Source organism: Maniola jurtina, chromosome 21 (genome assembly GCF_905333055.1).
Source record: "Maniola jurtina chromosome 21, ilManJurt1.1, whole genome shotgun sequence".
NCBI classification, from domain to species: domain Eukaryota; kingdom Metazoa; phylum Arthropoda; class Insecta; order Lepidoptera; family Nymphalidae; genus Maniola; species Maniola jurtina.
The window spans coordinates 8350586-8371635 of record NC_060049.1 but is presented as its reverse complement, the minus strand read 5'-3'; the positions used below and the strand labels follow the sequence as shown (position 1 = coordinate 8371635).

General features: G+C 36.0%; 1 protein-coding gene across 1 annotated transcript in view; it reads left to right on the top strand.

Annotated features, from left to right (window-relative positions):
- Position 1: 1 nt before the first annotated feature.
- The window catches only part of LOC123876407, a 43555-nt gene continuing 22506 nt past the window's right edge, over positions 2-21050 (top strand). The window contains exon 1 of the mRNA XM_045922649.1: positions 2-223. The gene's annotated coding sequence lies outside the window, so the exon portion shown is untranslated. The remainder of the gene's footprint in view (positions 224-21050) is intronic.

Genomic DNA, 21050 nt, shown 5'->3' with positions numbered 1-21050 from the left:
GTTGTGCGTTATGTTATGCGCACCGGTAGTGTTCGTGCCCATACAATGCAAAAAGTGATTCCCGCGCGAGTGTTTTAGAATTTGAACAAAAACAGTGTGAATCAAATTACTGAGAGAAAAGTGTTATTTATTGTTTACATAATGTACATTTGTGACACATATTATTATACTTATCAAAATATTTGACTGGATTTCTCCGAGCAGCGATTTAAAAAAATTGAAGGTAAGTTAAAAACAATTAAAATAAGTTAGTGATCGCTTTATTATTTATATATACTACATGATAACTTAATTTACTTGTTAAACCTGTTCTCTTAAATAATTAAATAATTATTTAAGTGACGAATATAAGTCTTCAAAAAAAAGATGTTTTACTACGTAAAATTAGTTACCTACTGTTGTAGTAAAGTTAGTACATAAGTAAATTGTGACTAATAAATCTACTTAAGTACCTACCTATTTAATTGTTATATTGTATCTAGGTTCGACCAGTTTCAAGAATTAGGTAATAAAGATAATAAATAAGTCTCACATAAGCAGCTATTCAATCTCATTATCGCAAGCAGGTTACCGGTTACCTCTAAAGACAAAAAAACCGGCCAAGTGCGAGTCGGACTCGCACACGAAAGGTTCCGTACTATCGTACAAGAAACAACACTTTTTAATTTAAGTATTTAATTTTCGTGGTGGCCATTTTAAATTTTTTATAATTTGTTGATAAAGTGGCAATAAAAGTATAAATTCTGTGAAAACTTCAACCCTAGCCATTATGGTTCACGAGATACAGCTTGCTGACAGACAAACGGACCGAACGGCGAGGTACAGCCTGCTGACAGACAGACGGACTGATAGCGGAGGCTTAGTAATAGGGTCCCGTTAACGCCTTTCGGGTACGGAACCCTACAAAATACCTTGTTAGGTATTTTTTTGTGTTTTGTCTTTAGAGCTTTTTGTACAATACAAAGGCACCTACCTACCTCACGTTTAAATACTTACATACTTTAACGTTTGGATTGGATTAAATAATACTTAACTCCTTGGAGTGACGCCTCACTAAAACCAAATGATTCATGATTCATGGAGGAATGTTAGCCGACTGCACCTAGACCATTAAAAAGCTGGATTAGGCAGTTTTTTTCGCACCCTGGTAACATGGTTAACAATTTCCTTCATGGGATATTGTTGGTCATGGCTAATTGATCTGGCAGGGAGGGGGTGTTGTCCGCTGAGTGTCCCTAGCAGACGGCGCAGTAGACGCACCCATGGGGCATAGCCCCAGGAGCGGAGGGTGTGGCTGTGTTGGGTGGTTGGTGATGAGGTTTCATCACCCATCCAATCACTGGCTGCCCCACTGGTTTCACGCGTGTCCAGATTGGTGACGGGCGAGGGAGATGTTGTGGGTAGGGAACGTGGAGAGGGAATTGCCCTCCCCGCGAACCTTACCCTCGGGAGGACCTGTAGATGATGGAAACGAGGCCCGTCTGCCGAATACGTGGCAGACGTCTTAACCATTAGGCATCACTGCTTTATACTGATAACACTCATATATCTAGATGTCTATAAAGCTACCTAGTTTTTATCGAAGCTAATCGCGTGGAAGGTTTATCGAACACACCGTTCGCTGACCGAGTGGCTGCTGTCCCGGATAGGGCTTCCTGTGTATTAATAAAGCCGGCTAATCCATTTAGGACTTAACTAGGTCTCGCTTGCCTATTATATCTGTATTGATCGCTTAATGCACTGTTATAGCCTCTGTAATTAGTTACGAATTTTTAAGTTACCTACATACTTACTTAGGTATTGATATTTAGGGTACCGTACCTCTAAAGAAGGAAAAAAGGGAACCCTCTTGTAGGCTGCCATCCTGGATGGGGCTTCCTGTGTAATAAAACCGTTAATCCATTTAGAACCTAACTAGGTCTCGCTTGCCTATTATATCTGCATTGATCGCTGGTGTTAAAAGTTAAAATACATATTACGATAAATATAATTAGTAATCTAAAATAAACTTAGCTTTAATATTGGTGTCTCCAAAAGGAGAAAGAATAGGCACCTGCGCAGGCGCGCTCCATCTAGGCTGCATCATCTCCTACTTTCTGGAGTGATTGCTGCGGAGCGCAAGCGTATACAAGTATATACCTACGTAGTACATATTATGTATGTCGCAGCGACATAGATAAGACGAAAGTTTTTGGTCAAAATGTTAGCCTAGTTTTTATCGATAAGACACTTACCTATCAATCGTTATGAAAAATGTGTTATGTACACAGATTTTATCATCCTTTTTCTGTACTTAATGTAATAATAAAATAATTTAAGCTGCCCATCAAATTCCGAAAATGATATCAACCAACAATTCCTAGGAACAATTAATTAATTAAGTACCTTTATTAAGGAGATATAAAAAACTAAATTATCATTACTCGTAATGTTAACTGCTCAAGGATATACCCACCCTAATTAATTAAGTACCTACATAATATTCGATAATAAATACTTATACAAAACATACATATAGGTATGACCCAACGTCCGATGCAGCAAAACATTTGTACAGGATGGCCCGTAGAAATATAAGACTTAGAGTTAATAGTATGTAGATATAGTTTTAAGTGTTAGAATAGGATAATAGGGACCTACCAGAGCCACATGGTCACACTAATGACCCAGCTCTTTAAATGAGAAATTAAAAAAAAAAAATCATATAGGTATGTATTTACAAGTGTAAATTAAAAATTTATAACACCCCCGACAAGTGAAGGTTACAGTAACTGGAAAATAGCTGATAACTTTCAAACGGCTGAACCGATTTTCTTGGATTATAGCTAAGAACACTCTCGATCAAGCCACCTTTCAAACAAAAAAAAACTACTTAAATTAAAATCGATTCATTAGTGTAGGAGCTACGATGCCACAGACAGATACACAGATACACACGTCAAACTTATAACAACCTCTTTTTGGGTCGGTTAAAAGATAATCATGATCATCATTATCAACCGATAGACGTCCACTGCTGGACATAGGTCTCTTGTAGGGTCACGCCACGGTCTTGCGCCGCCTGGATCCAGCGGCTCCTTGCGACTCGTCTGTCCACCTAGTGGGAGGTCTTCCGACACTGCACTTTGCCGCGTGAACAGGACCTTGGGACCCCAACGTCTAATATGTCCCCTCTATTTTGCCACTTCAGCTTCACAACCTGCTGGGTTATATCGGTTGCTCTGGTTCTCTGATGGATATCCTCATTTCTGATTTGATTACTTAGTAGGAAAACTGGACTGGAGAGAGCTATTCTCCATCGCCCTCAGAGTCACTATCAGGTACCTACCTGCTGTTAAATGTAAGTATGTATCTATTATTTGTGTCTTAAGTACCTACCTCCAACTGTCTTTACTTTAAAGAAATTACTCAAAATACCCAAGTAAAGTTCATTGGCTGAGAGAAAACGCAGGGCGCGGCTCAGAAATAAGAATAATCATAGAGCATCATCACTGTTACTGAGCCACTAAAATGTTGCACCATTAACATTTTATTTTTTGTACGGTAACTATGTGCGACTTAAGTATGGCGTCCAAGTTACACCGTTATGTCGTTGAAATACCATTGATCTAGACTAGATTTTTTTGTATTCTGTCTACTTAGTAAGTACAATATAATCGCTGCAATTGTTCCCGTGCCTCTGTTAAGCATTTCTTACGACTATCTATGCCCTCCTTATTTAATAGTAATAACATTTAGGCCTCATTCGCACGAGAGCTTTTTTAACGCCCGTTAAAAAGCTCTCGTCTCGTGTCGATGTCAAAAAAAGTGGTAAAGTGCGTTTTAGGCCACCGAAAAAAAAAAAATCGACCTCACTTTTTCATTCGACCGTAAAAAAAAATTCAACATTTTATTTATTACTTCGGTCTGCGTGATTTTTTTTAACATTTTAGAAACCCATGTAAAATTACAGATTTCTTGTGCTAATAGATAGTCTCTGAGCTCTAAGCTAAGCTACGTACGGACGTACAGACAGACAGGCATAGTGAAACTATAAGCCTTATAGACGTCAGAGAAAACCTTTTAGTTGATGGTTATGGTAGCGCAAAAATTTAACGGTACCGTTATTTTTCGGTAGCGAAAAATTTGTGTAGTGTAATTTTCAGATACCTAAATAAAAAGGTATGACGTCATACCCTTAACCGTTATAACCCATAATTTTTCGGTTATGCAGTCCCTGCTATAAGGGCTCCTTGTATAATACGGAATCCTAAAAACAACGGTTTCTAATGGCTACCTATCTACCTTAGGTACCTACGATAATAGGAATCTTGGCTTCGATTACATTATTTCGACTCTTTTTAGGATGTTTTCCAAGAAAACAGCTAGTATTCATAGAAGGTATAGCTAGCTCAGTTCTATTATGACTCTCAGGAACTCCTAGTTGAAATAAAGTAACTAAGTAGGTAGATACCAGTACATATTATTATTTAATATTTAAAATTCCTTCACAATGGAATAAATGAAAGCCAATTAAAATACAGGAAATAACCAGCATTGGAACGAAAGTATGTTGCAGGTAGGGTTACCAGGACATCAGAATTACTAGTCATTTGTCAGGATTCCGGCTAAACATTGGACATGTTAGGATTTTTCTAGGTTTACTTTAAATTTTTTTTAGTATTTTTATTTAATTACTTATTTAATAAATCGTATTTACATAAATTAATTGTCTTTATAATATTTTTAAATAATAATTCATCGCAATAAAACAATGAAATAGCCCGGCCTAACTACGCCGCGGCGCGCCGCAACCCGTACCTACGTTAACTATTCTTATTTTCAATACTTAGATATTAATATTAAGTTTGTAAGCGGCCTAAGCCTCTCACCAAACTAGACCAGAGACAAACAGGGAGGCCGGAAAAAAAACATCGAATTAGATAGACCTTTTTATCAGGACTTTTCAATTTTACATCATGGTAACCCCAGTTGTAGCCATTATGCGACGTGCATTACATGTTTCGTAATATTCAAATGAGCATGCAGCATTTTATCGCACCGGTGTCGGTACATCGCGTCGTTCCCACTTATCTACGAAACTGGTTATAGCACCATATAATGCGTTTCAATTGAGAATAACACAGCTATATTTGAATAATGCCAATCTTTTTTTTTTAATCAAGATTTTTTTTTAATCCATCATCTCAAAATTCAAACCTATCGCTAATTTACAACTAAGCATGGATCTCCTCTCATTATGAGCCATAATCCATCACGCTGGTCAAGTGCAAACTCGTAGACTTTCACTCACCTTATTAATAACAGAAAAAATTATGTAAAACTACCTGGCATGCAGGTTTCCTCACGATGTTTTCCTTCACCGATAATGCAAGTGATATCAATTGATAGCTTAAAACTCCCAGTCACTCCCTGGGTCACTTGATGTTAAGTGATTACCGCCACCCATGAACATTTGCAGCACCAGAGGAACTGCGAATTTTTGCAAAACTGCCGGCCTTTCTGGAATTTATTGATTTGTTTGATAATATGTGACTTGTAAAGTATTATGCCGATAGCCTTCTTATTTGGAACGCATAGTACATAGTTACCCATCTACGAAACTAGTTATACCATCGTACAACATGGTGTTGCGTAACTAATGTATAATCTAATGGCCCCTACCAACAACATGTGAAATGAAATCAAAAGTTGTCATTTTGATATTAAGATGTAAATGAATGAATATTTAATTTTTATCTTAATTTAATCCCGTCTATAATTATTATTGGTGTGCCGTTTAGTGGTGCACGATAAATTAGTTCACTCCCTGAGTGAGTTTGTAGGGTTACATACACGTAGGGTGCCAACGGGCAACGAAAGGGTTCCGTATACCATCATACATGAAATACTTTATACTTAATATTTGGTTGGTACTTTTAATTTATTTTTTTTGAATTTGAATGGCGGATATTTTGAAATTCGCCATCTTGGTTTTTTATAATTTGTTGTTACAGGGGAAATAGAAATGGTTATTTTATGGTTCTACTATGGTTCGTGAGATACAAATTGTTGGCAGATAGATTGATGGACGGACAATGGAGGCTTAGAATATAGGGTCCCGTACCACTCTTCGGGTACGGAACCTTAAAAATGGACTGTGGGGATGTCGTTGTTCTGCCAGTATGAAATAAACAGTAGGTAATAAGCATCGATGGTAATAAGTGTTAAATCCGTAAGTCACAGTGATGTACATTTAGGTAAGTATAAATCCCATGATGGACAAGGAAAACCGCAAATGTGCCAATAAAGACCGATTGCACCATTAAAAACAATAATTGACGTTAGCTGCTGACGAATCACATTTATACAGAGCAATTGTAATAAATGTGAACATACAATTAAATGCAAAAAAAAATTTACGAGACATTTCATCGCGTTTAATAGCCTCATCGGGTGACAGAAAGGCTGGCTCATTTTTTGCGCAACGGATCAGTCTGGCTGTCCAACGCGGAAATGCAGCCAGTATTCTTGGCACCATTCCACGCGGGCATGATTTGTATAGTAATTAGTTAAGGCTAGCTAATATTTTCTTTAATAAAAAAAACATACAATTTAATGTCGAAAGCCTCTTCTTTTAGGGTTCCGTACCTAAGAAGATTTTTAACTCATTTTAAGTGACTTAACCCCTCACGAAATTTTCTTCTACGAGCTAGAAACCAAGACATGACACACGGACAGACAGACAGCAGAGTGACTGTTTTACCGTTTGGGTACGGAACCCTAAAAAAAGAAGGTGATATAAAAACTTATTCAAACCGGCTTAACCAGAAATCAAACCCGGGACATACTTAGCTCACCGTTGTGCCATAGAGCTAGTCAGTGTCAATATAATGTCAGATCTTTTAAATTTGAATATCATAATTTATAATCACTCATCTCATCATCTAGGATTGTCTCGCGATGGGCATTGTGAGCTTGAACGACGATTGTATGTAGATTCTTCTTAGCTTTAAAGATCTGAATCACAATCACGAGAGTGTTACAAGAAGAACCAGTTATGACATGATGACAGAGATTGGGTTGGAAGTAAATTTCACTACTGAAGATTATTTTAATTTAAGTAGGTACTTAATTTTTAATCAAATAGGCATTGTATTCTAGACCCGTATCTCCTGTCTATGTTACTGGTATATAACCATTAACGATCACAATTATTACAGTCAGACGGTAAACTGCTAAGAATGCTAGGGGTAGAAATAAATTATGTAAAGTTTGGTTGCCCGATATTGAATGATGAAAGATACACAGATACACACCTTATAACACCCCTCTTTTTGGGTCGGCGGTTAAAAATAATGACAATGCAATTGGCACATTATTTCCACGGGCATCAAATGTCTGAAAACAATAAACAATCACAGATATAGATATAAACTTATATAAGTACGCTAGATAAGATGTACCCTTGGAAGTAAGAAGTAATATTTTATTTTGTTGTGTCATTCATTCGTTCAGTCATTTTGCTGTCTGTCAGTGTGCCGATTCAAAGCGCCCTACTGAAATTTGGCATGATTTTTGTGTTGACAATACATTGGCAGGTGTATTATCATCACCAAGATGTAGTTCCAAGTAGGTACGCTCACTGCTCTATCAGCGTCAAAATGGCGATAGTAAAATTGTTTTAAAAACAAGTCGGCAACAGCCAGTCCAGCGTACTTGTATTAGTAGAGATCAGTGGTAATAACCGACACTCATCTTCATATTCAACTACACCGGACGAGATAACATCGCGTGAAAGGACCACCCCGATGCCATTGCATCAAAATATCACATTACAGCTCTAGGTGTTTTAAGTAACCTGAACGTATAAGCATGGCGAAATTTTATCTACGCCCATACATGGTCCTGTTGTGATACAGCATCGTTTTCTTAGGATTTGCACGTGTTTGGTATAGCCGCCTTGATAAAGTGTGATGAACTTATGCATCTACGACTGTGGGCACGTAGGCACCTAAGATCATTATCATCATCATCTTATATAAGTCACACACACAGACAGACCCGGGCCCAGACATAGGTCTCTTGTAGAGACTTCTATCTAGTCCAGTCTTGCGACGCCTGAATCCAGCGGCTCTCGGCGATGCGTTTGATGTCGTTTGACCACCTTGGGGTGGTCTTCCAATGCAGCGCTTTCCAGTGCAAGGTCGCCATTCTAGCATCTTGGACCCAAACATCTATCCGTTTTACGAAATATGTGACTGCTTATTGCCCACGACTTCTACCGCGTGGATTTAGGTTAAAATTCCTGAGGGCACTCTTTAGATTTCCGGGATGAAATGTAGCCTATGTCCGTCTCCTTGGGATCCCCAACCTCAGTCATGAGGCCCTCGGCGACCTGGGCGGTCTACTCGGCTTCTGGAGCGAGCTTGGATGACTGGAGTGAAGACTTCGACGGGGAGGGGCAATGCACGCACAACAGACGGAAACGTTTAAGTGCGGAAACCAGCCCAGAGAGAAGAAAGAAAGAAAAAATGTCCGTCTTCGGGATGCAAACTATCTCTGTACCTACCTTTCTTCAATATTGGTTGAACCGATGAGCAGTGCTAGCTATAAAAACATCTTGGGTACATAATATATTATATTATAGTTACAGGTATATCTAATAAGTAGGTCTATCTCAAAATCAGTGGTAAAACTATACATCGATGGGTAAAACATACTACATATACAACGGCTCAAATCCAAGAAATAATACGAGATGAAGCTGTTAACTTGAATTTCATTACACGGGCAACTGGTTTCAATTGGGCTCATTATGTACGTTTGGCTTTAGACTCTGCTCCCATGGCATTGAACCTGGTACAAGGCCGCGATTTCGTTGAACATCAACACACCTAGTCTAACTATCGTCACTTGAGTTAAAAACACGCAACTAATTTTTTAACATTTTGATGCCATTCGCTAGAGAAACGAAAGACGCGTCATTTCGACAAATTATTAGAATTTATTAGATACTAGCTGAAGCCCGCGACTTCGTCCGCGTGGGTTTAGGTTTTTCGAAATCCCGTGGGAACTCTTTGATTTTCCGGGATAAAAAGTAGCCTTTGTGCTAATCCAGGATATTATCTATCTCCATTCTGAATTTCAGCAAAATCCGTCCAGTGATTTTTGCGTGAAGGAGTAACAAACATACACACACACATACATACACACATATACACAAACTTTCGCCTTTATAATATTAGTGTTATAAGGTAATTAACATTAAACATTCAATAGGAACTCTTAAAGGAAGAAAAAGTTCTTGGAGCATAGTATCCAAAATGCTACTGACTTGAGATTTGATCGATGCCATGGTTCATTGGTAGATAATATCTCTTTATATTAATATAGGTTCTCTTTGATCACTTTTTACTTCTTTTCTATTGAATGTTATAATTTTTTGGTACGAATAAATAAGAATAAAAAAGTTATTTCGCTCTCCTTTAAACTTGTAAATTTAGAGTTACGTGGTTTTAGAACTTAAACGACCGACGTTATGTTAGTTCAATTAAATTGTATTTTTATAGCGGACGTAGAACATTTCAATTGAGGTTAACTTTGAATCAATCAATAAAATCTAATCGAATGAATATTGATCGGATCATGTCTGTGTATTTTATTGCTGTTTAAAGTCATTGAGTTATTACCTACCTAATTGAATTTTTTGCTTTTAATTTTCTACCATTTTTTTTCTTGTTGTAATACAAGTATTTAATTATGTAATAAAAAATACATACTTAACTGGTTGATTCACCTGACTTAGCTGGTTTGTTTCTGAACCCTACATGCAAAATCTGAAGTTTCTATCTAGACTCAGCTTTACATGTCAGTTATAACTTTACCTAATCTTACTTTAACGTAAACATTCTTCAATGACAAAGAAGTGTCATTTTCTTGAAATAGCGCTAACAACAACATACGCCTTTTTCTTCACAATTTACGCCTTTTATTGACTTTATATATTTTTACTATGATACCATAATAATATTCCATTCATGAGTGAATCGCAAACCGGTCTCAAGATTTGCAGAGTGAATCACTTTAGTTCCGTAAGATAAAGTTCTCGGAACAAATCCGACATTCTCCGCGAACCTATCGTACTACCTTTATGAATACTATCTTATGAATGGGTGCTTTTTATGACTCATTCACTCTTACGATTCGCGTTCCACTTTTTAAACTCTTTTTGGCATAAATCATTATTTTACTCCTTACTACAACACCCTATTCTTAAAAGACATCAGGCTTGCTGATTCATTGATTCACGTACTTATATTATACTAGAGGATGCCCGCGGCTTCGCCCGCGTGGAATTCGGTTTCTTTGAAATCCCGTAGGAACTCTTTGATTTTCCGGGATAAAAAGTAGTCTATGTCCTTCCCCGGGATGTATCCCAAGTCTGTACCTTTCATTAAAATCGGTTCAGCGGTTGGGCCGTGAAAACGTAGCAGACAGACAGACAAACAGACACACTGCATTTATAATATTAAGTATGGATGTATGTAATGTAATTAACGGGTACATATCACGATTAATATGATGATTTTGAATTATTGATATTTTGACTCAGTTCCTAAAATCATCACAATTTCGAGTTCCACTTTTTAACCACTCTTTGACAATATTATTTCCTTGTATAAATACCCTTGTACCTATAAATCGTTTAATCACACTGACTACACATCAGCATTCACCTAACACTCGAGGTTTGCTGATTCATTGATTCGCCTGCATAAGTTTAATAACAATTGATTTGATAAATTAAAAATGCTGTTATTTTAGATTTTAGTTTTTTAACTTTAAAGTTTTATTTCACTTTTAGAGAGCTTTCTATTTAAAGCTTGTGATCTATAAAATGAATGATGTATGTAGGTACTCGTATGCACAGTTTTATCCTAAAACTGTGATGTAAGTGATAACTGTTTACCTAGATAGTTTTTTTAGTTAAATTCTGGAAATTCCTAGCGTTATTTTATTTAGATAAAAGAGTAGGTATTCAGTGGATTTTACGGGGCAAAAGGTCAGATGACATGTGTGTCATAGCAAGACGTATTTCTCGTTATCATTGCTTGATTTTCCTTACACTAAAATATAATCCGTTGGGGTCCATGAAATTGGTTGATTAAGGCCCTGGCAGTGAATATTTGACATCAGCCAAAATTACACGGAACCCAAATATTATAGGTACCTATTACATTTTATTCATAACCATTGTTAGATACCACAAGGTGTGGGCCGGTCGCTAAACTCGAGAGTGTCCTTATTTTTTACGTGTACTGCGCCTTTTAATATATTTCATTTAATAAATTGCATCGCCCACAATAGCAATTTACCGGATGTCCTACTATCATACAATAGTTACTATACATACTCCATACAAAACATGGACAATGTGTGACACACATAGTATGATTAGCTGTAACCAATGTAATTGTGAACCGTATAACGCTATACAATTTAATTTAATCCGTAAACATCTCAATCATCACACGTCATTTAAATTAATAGTAACTTCAATTTATTATATTTAGATTTTATTTAGTTTAAATTGTGATTATTTCTAGTTAAAAGTACATAGTTTATTTTGTTAAATGAACTTAGCAGGTACCATATTTCAATAAGTGTTAATTAATAATTTGGTCTAATAAATTATGCAATTTTACTTTATTTATATGTTACGTCTATTTTACTAGAATAAATATCGTATTTTATAGCGCTGATCTAGAAAAATTTAATACTTATTATGTAATTGATGAATAATTAATTTATAAACATAATATGAAAATTAATATTACAGTCTTATAAAAGAAACAAGTGTAAATTAAAAATTTATAACACCCCCGACAAGTGAAGGTTACAGTAACTAGAAAAGAGCTGATAACTTTTAAACGGCTGAACCGATTTTCTTGGATTATAGCTAAGAACACTCTCGATCAAGCCACCTTTAAAAAAAAAACTAAATTAAAATCGGTTCATTAGTTTAGGCACTACGGTGCCACAGACAGATACACAGATACACACGTCAAACTTATAACACCCCCTTTTTGGGTCGGGGGTTAAAAAAAGTAATCGATCACTATAGTAATAAAGAAAATAATATAATCATAGGCATTGCATCATTTTTGTTTAGATAAATAACAATTCCATCGTCATTAAGTGAAACTGAAGTGTCACTTTCCTTAATGATATTTTGATCACACGTTAGGTGTTTGAAGTCTATCATCACCGATTAGTGACCAGTACAGGAAGCGCCACTATTGATTTTCGTGAGAATATTCTATGAACGGTCTTCCTTCGCTCATTTTCGTCGCTTTTTTGTGTATTCTATATAATGACACTAGTAGCCTTTTCCCGCGTTTTCTTCCGTAATTTTTTTTTTTTATAAATCCTGTTGGGATTTCTCAAATTCATTTCTTACACAGAACACACACACAGTAGGTACACAGTCTAGACAGAATCTTTAAGTAGTTTCTAGAATCTAGATCAAGTTATTTTTAACCCCCGACCGACCCAAAAAGAGGGGTGTTATAAGTTGACGTGTGTATCTGTGCATCTGTCTGTGACATCGTAGCTCCTAAACTAATGAACCGATTTTAATTAAGTTTTTTGTTTGAAAGGTGGCTTGATCGAGAGTGTTCTTAGCTATAATCCAAGAAAATCGTTCAGCCGTTTGAAAGTTATCAGCTCTTTTCTAGTTACTGTATGTAACCTTCACTTGTCGGGGGTGTTATAAATTTTTAATTGAAAGCTGTCAGTAACATGAATAGGTAAGTATAAGTACTATTTCCTTGTATTCATATCACAAAAGCGGGTTAATTTCTGATTGATTAATTTATGGGACGCCATTATCGTCTTGCGCATTGTCTATGGTGGCCTCAATACGTCAAAGACAATAATTTCTTGTCACCACGGGAATAAGCACGACTTATTACCGTTACACCGCTGTGAGTTGCATAAGTTACTGCTTTTTTTTGCTGTCCAAATCTTTAAGGTGGCAGCCTAGTGGTTAAGATTCAACAGGTTCGATTCCGGGTACGCACCTCTAACTCTTCGAAGTTATGTGCGTTTTAATATTATAACGGTGGAGGAAAACATCGTGAGGAAACTTGCATGCCTGCAAGTTCACCATAATGTTCTCAAAGGTGTGTGAAGTCTGCCTATCCGCACTGGGCTCAGGTTAACATTGAGTGCAATCACACTAATATTATAAAGGAGAAAGTTTGTATGTGTGTGTGTTTGTGTGTGTATGTTTGTTACTCCTTCACGCAAAAACTACTGGACGGATAGGGCTGAAATTTAGAATGGAGATAGATTATACCCTGGATTAGCACATATAGGCTACTTTTTATCCCGGAAAATTAAAGAGTTCCCACGGGAATTTTAAAAACTTACATCCACGCGAACGAAGTCGCGGGTATCAGCTAGTCAAAGATAAAATTAGGGTAACAGCACTTGAATCGCAGCAGCAAATTTTTGGCGATAGAATTATTAGCTAGTACTTGAATAGAATAGTATGACAGTTTAGTTTCCAGAAATGTTAGGTACCATCGAATTATAAAACCACAGCTCTTACTACCACCCTAGAGGTCATCTTTCTCCATTGAAACTGTAAAAATATACTCACTGTGCCTTATAGATGATGGCGTGTCTATTGTTGCGCTTGGGCCCAACCGTGCGGCGTGCCATCGATGCGCTACGTGTTCGGAATTCAAACTGATTCATCGGAATTCTAAGATGGAAGCCGCCGGCTGCCTGTCACTGCGACTCCGATTTTATTGCGCACTCTGTGTAACATAGCTTAAAGAGGAGTTTATTCGTAGTGTGCTCCAAACAAACGTAGGACTCGGAACACGTTCTAAAAATAAAAACTAATATCTGTGTTTGTGGTTTTCATTAAAATATATAGCTTCAAGTTACACGGGCTCAAAAATTTAGAAACAGATATCTTTTATCTCATGTAACTCTTAAACTAGATATTTTTTTTAGTCCCGTTGTCATAAGTACCCATATACTAGTTTCTAGAACGTGTAGGTATACGTAATACGGTACATACAATTTCATTGAGTTTGGTTAACATGAAACTATGGAGATACTACGTTTGTGTGGATCGAGTGATGGATAGACTGCTGTTAAACTTGAGAAATACGTAAATGAGTTCTGCGAAAATGCTGCAGGTGTTTATATTCAACACACTGCTTTCTAACCTCTTGGACTTAATCTGAAGTATCTATCAATCAATCTGTTGAGAAGGGCGATCACCTGGCGGAAACCTCTGCCCAAAGTTATTATAAAACTCCAAATAGGCAAAATCAAAAAAAAAAAATATTTCATGTAGACCAACTACCTGTATAGAAGCACGCATTCTTGCTGCGTGGTGCTGGTGCGTATGGCTTGTTTGGTGGCTGGCTTTTCCTGCCTGTTTAGAAGTGGGAGGGCGGGCGATGCATATCGCATGCTGGATGTTGCACCATACAGATTTGTCTGGTTTAGCGGATTATAGCAAATTAAGCTTTTGGTTCCTTGTAGAACAACTATAGCGTCTCTTGTGTTACGGTCTGTGAGTCTACCGTTGTTCGGAATGTAAATTCTACTGCGAAGTGCCTGCAAGAAACTCAGTAGGTAGTTGATCTTTTCAAAAAAAATAAAAAAATACAATATTCAACAGTACAAGTTTACAACTAGACCATCTTGTGGGCAACTGTATTTCAAAAAGTGAAGGCCAGTTCGTACGCTTGTGTGTGTGACATATGCGTTTAGACTTTAGTGACACAAATACACGTAGATATTGGCGCAAAATTTACGCACCTTTTGACACCTTCGAGCAAGCTTCAAAAGATAACGGTCTGCTAGCATGGTTGTCTCTACCAAGAAATTATTAAGAAAATAACCAACCATTTTAGGCGAAAACTAAGACGTTTATGTAAAACGTCGTAACTCGTAAAATACCTTAATCCTCACTGTTAATAGTTCCCGTTACTAAGGTTTTGACTTGCTATTAGTAATCTGAATACTAATGATTGCCAAGAACTGAAAATGATCAGCTTGCACATACCTGATAAACAATAATTTAAATACCCAACCTTAGATCTTCGATGTAGACAATTTTCCTTACTAAGGTTTACCATGAATTACCTATACAATATTTGACATGCTAGTAAGTAGATTAAGTAGTAATCTATACCTGCCTAGAAGTAGGTATTTGACATCAGACCTTCGGAACAGATTAAGGTTAAACTATTAACATATTAAGCTTAGATTGATTTGCTTTACGATAGAAATTGTTTTATATTTATAATTTAAAATGGTTGCTAACTAACCCGTCGCTGGCACACTACTGAGCGTTTGCTCTCAGAATTCAAAATCATTAGTGATATATTTTGTCACCAAATGAGGTGTAAGTAACACTTACGACCTTTGTCATAAAAAATGATAACGAATAACCGCGTAACGTTACACGCAATTATTTTTCAATTCATTAGATGATGGAAGTAAAACATTTTTGTTGTTATTCTAACATTTTGTTTGGCACCAAATGAGATAGGTGCAAGTCAAAATTCACTTTTCCATGAAAAATAAGTGGCTACTAATAACGTTGTAACTCGAAATGCATGATATTTTCTCTTATTTTCAATTATTATATATTAATACATATGTATATTATTATATTAATTATAAGAAAGGAATGCGAAAATTTTTGTTGTTATAAAATGACTGCAGCGAAGTCGTATATTTATTGCAATAATAACTTTATATTGTCATATCCAATGGAATGTTTATGGCTAGGTAGGTGACCATGTAGGTATACTGAATCACTGTGGTCTCATGGGAGGATACGCATAACCGATGCGTAATAATAGAATATGTTAAGATTTGCTAGGTATTTACAGTTACGTAATCCTTTAACAAAAACAGTAACATATTGTTTCTACGTTAAAATAAATATATAAATAATACTAAAATTATTATTTTATACTATTGAGGCTCTGAATATGTAAATATTTGCTAGGTATTTACAGTTACGTAATCCTTTAACAAAAACAGTAACATATTGTTTCTACATTAAAATAAATATATAAATAATACTAAAATTATTATTTTATAGGTAAAGCCCTACTACAGACAGAGACGGACGACAAAGTGATCCTATAAGGGTTCTTTTTTTCTTTTGATGTACGTAACCCTAAAAAGTACAGTCTAAATATACGAATGTAGACAAGTGGAGAAAATTAGACTTTACAATATAGACTAGTATAGAAAAAGCATAGTGGACCTGGACCACCTATGTGCCTTGTGACAATCTAAAGCCTATCTATCCAGGCAATAGGCATTAGTATTCAGCTCGTTCCTAGGCAAGCAGGTGATCTTTGCCGCATTCGTTTCACATTCCTTACACTGTTAAGGGTCGAAGCACACGCGCTGCTTAGTAATAATACACTACAAAAACTATATTAAAGTTGCACATTTATGTATTACATCGTCTTTATTGTCAACAAGTGTAAATTAAAAATTTATAACACCCCCGACAAGTGAAGGTTACAGTAACTAGAAAAGAGCTGCTAACTTTCAAACGGCCGAACCGATTTTTTTGGATTATAGCTAAGAACACTCTCGATCAAGCCACCTTTCAAACAAAATAAAACTAAATTAAAATCGGTTCATTAGTTTAGAAGCTACGATGCCACAGACAGATACACAGATACAGACGTCAAACTTATAACACCCCTCTTTTTGGGTCGGGGGTTAAAAAGAGACGTTAACATTTTAATACAAAGAAATAAATATTAATACTTACTTAGTTTATTGTTGCCGGGGTTAAAAACCTATCTTAAATTCGTTATCTGCCCACCTACATATCGCACCCATGCAACAAAACTGTTTCAACTCTAAAATTCCTTTTTTCAGTAACAAAAAAAATCTGATTTTAAGGTTTTAAGATTTCAAGATTATGAACAATGGTTTAGAAGCAATTATTGTTTTAGCATATTACTACAGTTTTATTCTCGTACGTCCTAGATAACTCGTTCCTTCATCTTTTAGATCGCAGTTACGAGTAAACTATACATCATTTACAAGTTATAATACAGAAGTTCTACAAGCTTTCAATCATTCAATTCATCGTCTCTTATTTAAGTCGTCCATAAAAAAATTATCCACTCATTAAACCGCATGAGTGTGCTTATAATAATAAAAACATTGTGAGCGTAATTTTTACGCGCAGTTGAAGTTATTAAAGTAAACGCTCGCGGCATTACATTTTTTGAATATGAGTCGGCAATTTTATCTTAATCATGTAGTACTTACGTAAGTAAAATAGAGGTTTTAATCTATGGTACTAAGTACTTAACTACTTACCTACCTTGGCGGCCATTTTCGGTAGCAGTGGTGGTGTATGGACGTTAGATAGATAGATAGATAGAACACTTTATTGCAACAAAAACACATGTAAAGGAACACAACACAGAAAGAAGAAAACAGAAAAAACAATTGTGTGCAAAGGAGCAATCTCTACCAGGCAATCTTTTAGGTTAGTTGTTACTTTCGTCTGAAAAAGATCTGATTTATTCTCAAGTAGAGTTTTTATACTTTTTTTTTACCACAATGTTTTGATACATTTTACATGTTTTAAACAAAATTTTTCATTTAAAAAAATATATATTTTTCCAACCCTGCTCTCAAGCAGTTTCTCAGCTCATTTTTTTTAAAAGTTTTACTTCACAAGTGTAAATTAAAAATTTATAACACCCCCGACAAGTAAGGGTTACAGTAACTAGAAAAGAGCTGATAACTTTCAAACGGCTGAACCGATTTTCTTGGATTATAGCTAAGAACACTCTCGATCAAGCCACCTTTCAAACAAAAAAAACTAAATTAAAATCGGTTCATTACTTTAGGCGCTACGGTGCCACAGACAGATACACAGATACACAAACACACAGATACACAGATACACACGTCAAACTTATAACACCCCTCTTTTTGGGTCGGGGGTTAAAAATACTTCAGTGTGCTGCATCTCTTATCCAGTTCATTAAGCAGTTAACCCTGTCAATGGTGTTACTAAACTCTAATTGAATATGCATGAGACATACTTTGTATAACTTAATAAATTAAATGCAAAATGTTTTGACAGCCACTGCACTAACATCTGAATCCACAGAACTCTAAACACTCTAATAGAAATGGTATATTTATCGTCTTTAATACGGAGACCTTGTGCCAACAATTTGGAGCAATTACGTCATAACTCATACTATAATGTACAAAAATAATTCGGAAAAACATATCTTTAGCACCCAAACTAAATTAAACTGTTATCATCACATCGTCACCATCAACCGATAGGCGTCCACTGCTCCTGTATCTTTTAGAGACGTCCACACGTGGTCTTACGCTGCGGCGGCGCCTGAATTCGGTGGCTTCCTGCAACTCATTAGATGTCATCCGTCCACCTAGTGGGGAGTCTGCAAAACTGCACTTTCTGGTGCGAGGTTGCCATTCTACTTATTACTCCTCGTTTAGGTTATTGCTCCGTTGCGGCGTGATTGCAGGACAAATCAGCAAACAAATACTAAAGCACTTCCGTATTTATAACATGGGTAGTGAGCTATAAAAGCTATGTAAAAAGTCTAAATTATAACTGCGACAGTCCTGCTTCTTTAACATTTCTATACCTACTCTGATTTCTGTGATAACAACTGAATCATTGGTAATTTTGTGTGGTCGTTTTTTTTTGTAATTGGCTTCAACTTTGTTTTTGAAACCCCAATTAAATAGGTCAATAAACTTTTTGGCCTCTTGACAATAGGTAGGTACAGTCATCGGATGGAAGGAAAAATTCGTTTGAGTTTTTCCGCCTTCCATTGTCACTAATTATAAATTTAGCTCTGGAATTTACGTTTAAACGAGTTCAAATAATTGTAAAGCCTTTAAAAAAATTAAGTATAGGATTAAAGGTAGCTTTAATACTTTGTTAAGAAGTCGTATGTTAACATATTCCCATATTCTAAGTAGTAAACTTCATTATTTCCTCTATTCGACCCAACCTCAATGATACGATTTTTTATTCTTAGTTGGAATTGTTCACCTTGACTGAGACATTTTTAAAAGGGAAACCCGAAAAAAAGGGGAGTCAATAACAGTAAAATTCTGTACTTTTAAGTAAATAGCACGCTTTTGCATAATTTTCTGTTTCATTTCTTCTGTTTATCCTTTTGTGTGAACTGTGCAACAAAGATTTTAAAACAAAATAAATATATATCTAGGTAAGTAGATATATTGTATGTTGAATCTTCTATTTCAGAAATTACTACTACTTACCTATATTATTCATTATTTTCTCAATAATATTTATTGATATAGGTTTATTTTGAGAATGTTATAACCTTCGAAAACATTATTTGAGTAGGTAATCACCTCAATAAGATGTATCTTTTATCAATGATATGCTTCAGATTAGATCACGATTAGATTAAACAATTTGTTTATATTTTATCAGACAAGAGAAAAAAATGTTTTTACCTACTCATAGTGTAACCAGGCCCAAACGTTTGGCCAATAGTGAACTCTAACATTAGACGATTGCAATAGGCACTTATTATGTATACAATTTTTTTATTGAAATTACTGTCCATAATCGATAATTTCTAAATCCCATCAGCTTTAGTGGTCAGGTCCCCTGCAGCATCAGGATTTGAAGAGTTGGAATCCAAATTTTTTATGGAACAATATCGAAAAGTTCCTCTATCGATTAAAAAAAATACGCAAATCGGTCCAGAAATCTCGGAGATTTCGGTGTACATAGGTAGAAAAACACAACTCCCTTTTTGAAAGTCGGTTAAAAAAGTAGCCTATGTCCCTGGTCAATCCTTTACTTGTCTGTGAAAGTCCCGACAAAATAGGTTCAGCCATTCCGAAGATTAGCCCGTTCAAACAGACAGACAAAAATTTTAAAAATGTGTGATTCAGTTATGGTACCGTTCAAATAACGAAGCTTAATATGAGGTAGTTATTTCGAAATTACAGACAGACACTACAAATTTATTTATTAGTATATAGAAGTATAGATTGGTACCAATGTCACACGCATTTCTTGAGATACTTGCCTAATAGCGGATACGTCACTACTACGACACACTACTTTACACATACTAGACACTAGTCACCATTAAATGGTACCTGTTCGAAGATCTAGAACGCGGGAAGTGCTCGGAAAATGTATAATTCATATCCAATATGTATGGGATTGGGAAAGCTGAAAGCCGTTAAAGCTACTCTGATGCTGGGAGAGGAAGTGAGATCTGATCTTTATAGGAAATTAATTGAATTAATGACATAATAAACGTACAGCTAGAAACTCAGGATTTAGTATGTTTTCTTGATATTTTCTCTCTTATGGGGTTCTCTCTCTGCGTCGTATTCCTCATTGCTGAGGGTTGTCACACTTTTTCCATTAATAACTAATGGGAGTTCTCTTGGATAATGCAGTGGATTCCCAGATTTTTCTTCTACCCCCCATAAATACTACCCGATCGAAACAAGTTGATAAAAACATGGTTTAGCATCTGAATTTTAAATCATCGCTGGTCCACTTAGACTAGACCTTGAGGTGATGAGGACTCCTTTTCGAATGTTTAGGCCATTGTCTACCGCGCTGGCCAAGTGAGGATTGGCAGGCGGAAATATTTCTCAGACTATCAAATTAGTAGCCAATATTATTCTCTAGGCGTAATTTGCTTACATTTACAAGGAAAAGGCAAGGACCTCAAATAGACTTGTATTTTATGCAGAAAAGCTTTTACATCACGCACCGTGCGCGGGCGCATGCAAGTCATTCGTGACGCGATGACACGTCCACCACTACTCATTATACTGCGTACACCAATCGCAAAACAACTAAGTGCAATATAGCACGTTTAGTTATAGTACTTAGGTAAACTGACCGATTAGAATATCGGTTTGATATCTGTTAGTTAGGGAATCTTCATTTAACGATAATCTTAGTCTATACGGTACGGATAATAATCGAT